Here is a 2891-nt window from a genome sequence, read left to right on the forward strand (position 1 = left end):
GGGCTATCACGCAGCCGAGTGTTCCGCCGATTCTTAGGATGTTTGCGCCGGATCGTATCCCAGGGGGTGGGGAGGCCATGAGCAATAGTAGCTCCTTTGAAGAGGAGCGACTTCATACAATAGGGGGGCAATAAACTGTATCCCCCGGCTAGGTGATGGCCTGGGACCCGTGCGGACAATCGGACTCAGAGGAAGGGGTCATCAAAGGAGAGGTATTCATGAAAGGAAAGGAAGTGTTGGTCAGGCGCGGGTGCAACTCCCAAGGACAGAGTCATGCGGAAGGAGAGGGTTTATGACTTGTGCATGTGAGAGCGGGGGCAGCCAGGGTGTGCAGGGGATGCTCGCAGGGTCAGGGGGATGCGCTGGCGATCGATCGTGAACAGGGAGACCATGGTACCTAAAATAGCTGCCATGCATATTGTACATGGATGACAAGATGGCGCAGATGATGTTCAGTTCGCAAACTAAAATTCCACAGTCCTCCCTTTTAACATGTCTCGCCAACTTGTCAATTCGGGTCTATCCCCATAAGGCCACGTACTTCTACCTCGTAGAGGGAACTCATGTGCTCAGTTCGGAAGTCCAAAGTCTTAGGGCACATGTAGTTAGAAATGAGTGCACACAAAGATGGCAAGCATTGAATACCCAGGCAACACCCACATAGTATCACAATCGGTATCAATATGAATGTAAACAACCTCCATCCCCAGCCCTTCAAAGTGTCCCAAAACCAGCTCCCAAGCGACCATCCTTCTTGCTCTTGGTGAACTTCTGAGGAAAGTCTATGGAGGTGCTCAATTGCCTTGTAGACTGAGGGCGAGTTATCTGGCACGTAGGTGCAACAGCTAGATCCGAGGATGCGGCATGCTCCTCCACGATCGGCTAGAACAACGTCTAGAACCAGGCGATTTTGAAGGGTCACGAGGCGGACCGCCTGAAGCTCAGCCGTGTTGTTAGCGAGGGCGCCAGCTGTGATGTTGATGGTTGTTTCTATTGCCTGGGTCAGATGTCGGATGGCGTGGCTGTTCGCCATCGGGCCCCACAGAGGAACAAGTCCCTTCACCGCATCCAGGAACTGTGCTCCAGTGGAGTCGGCTTGTCCAATGTCACTTGCGCGTCTCTGCCGATGATGATCAGCAGGGGCTACATACGTGGGAGGGAGGACGAAAGCGATGTAGCAAGTGCCTCTCCAACCTTTCGGGAGCCAGCTGTAAGCTTTGGTGCCACAAACAAAGTACATATTCGGAGAGGCAACAAAAGAGGGGGGTCAATTGAGTCCAGTGACCTTGTGATGTGGCAGGCACTGTGACCTACCAGCTGTCTTCCCAGGCCTTCGATGCACACCTGGCCAGTGACGTTGATGACAGACAGGGCCACAGTCAGAGTGGCGGCGGTTCGCATCCGTAGGTGGGAGAAGGTGGCTCTAGCTGGATTATGGAGCACCTGCATTTCTACTCGCTCCTTTGCAGGGATGTTCATAAGGAAGGCGGAACCAGAGGGAACAGGACACAAGGGAGCGGATGTCCTTCCGGTTTTGTTCAGCCAGAACCCATGGTAGAAGTGTGACACTGTTTGACCAGAAGTGGCGTTGTCCTTGTGGCTTTCTTGCATGAGGATCAACCAGGCAAGGCAGGAGCCATGAACTGAGAAAGGAGAAGGGATGAAGGGGATGGAGTGACCGGTGGCATGCGGGAGCAGTCCGCAGATCCAGCAGTTGGTGGCATTTGCAGCAAGGTTGTGCTGGTGCAACAGTTGTACAAAGGAATTGTTCCAGAACTCCTTACGCCTCTCTCGGAGCTGAGGTGAGAGGGAGATCAGGTGATGCTCTTTCATAGTGGTTGGCTGTGCAGTGGTTAGCAATATCTGATGAGCAGGAGTGCTTTCCTCCAAGATCCAGAAGGAAGTCATGAGGAGGAGGCAAAAGAGGAAAGCAATGAAAAAGGCGATTGTCTTTGATTTGTGCATATTGTCAGTCTTTGGGTTCCTGTAGTGGGTATTTCCGGCTGCTTCCATCATCTTCTTATCTGGCGCTTCCATCATCTTCTTATCTGGCGCTTCCATCATCTTCAAGGTGCTCGGTAGCGGGCAGAACCACAGACTTTGTTTAGCTTCTCTCCGGGTAATCCTTGGTGGTGTTTGGGTCACCGTTCTGAGATTTAACTTAGTCCGTGGTCTACTTAGCCGAAGCTCCCTCCTTTCGACGCAGGAAATACCCTTCCCTGGATGGTACAGTGGGATCAGGGAATTTTGCAAGTTCAAGTGCCTCGGTATCGGGATAGCAGTTCAGTGATGGTCGATCCTTGTTCAGGAGCTCTTCTTGGTTGTCGATGTCTTCGGCGGTGGCCAGGGTCGAGGAGACCTTCTTGCAGTGGTGTGCGTGCAGCCAGTGCCGCTTCCCCTCCACTCGAAGAGCCGACCGGGTGATGAGTAGTACTTGCCAGGGGCCCGTCCACCGGGGTACCCAACTCTTCGCCCGTTGAAAATTCCGGACTAATACATAGTCCCCTGGATGGATGTCGTGGCCCGGACCCCTGGAAGCATCGGGGATGGCCTGCTGCACCTGCTGATGAATGACAGACAATGTTTTTGTTAATTTGTACAAGTAATCAGACAGCAGGACGTCCAGGACGTCATGAATGGAGGTCAGTTTGGGGGCAGTCCAAAGGTTCATTGGTCGCCCGAATACAACCTCATAGGGGGTCAAATGGTGCTTAGTGGGGGTGGAGCGCATTGATAGCAATGCCAGTGGGAGGGCATCTGGCCATTTAAGTCCTGTGGTGGCCACTATTTTTGACAATTTCAGCTTCAATGTAGCGTTGTGTCGCTCCACCAAACCAGCAGATTGGGGGTGGAAGACCGCATGGAACCTCTGCCTCACACCCAACCCCTTC

General features: G+C 53.1%; 1 pseudogene; it reads right to left on the reverse strand.

Annotated features, from left to right (window-relative positions):
- Positions 1-508: 508 nt before the first annotated feature.
- On the reverse strand, positions 509-2064 carry LOC147679678 (uncharacterized; annotated as a pseudogene).
- Positions 2065-2891: the final 827 nt, after the last annotated feature.

Source organism: Lissotriton vulgaris, chromosome 11 (assembly GCF_964263255.1).
Source record: "Lissotriton vulgaris chromosome 11, aLisVul1.2, whole genome shotgun sequence".
In the NCBI taxonomy this organism is placed as follows: domain Eukaryota; kingdom Metazoa; phylum Chordata; class Amphibia; order Caudata; family Salamandridae; genus Lissotriton; species Lissotriton vulgaris.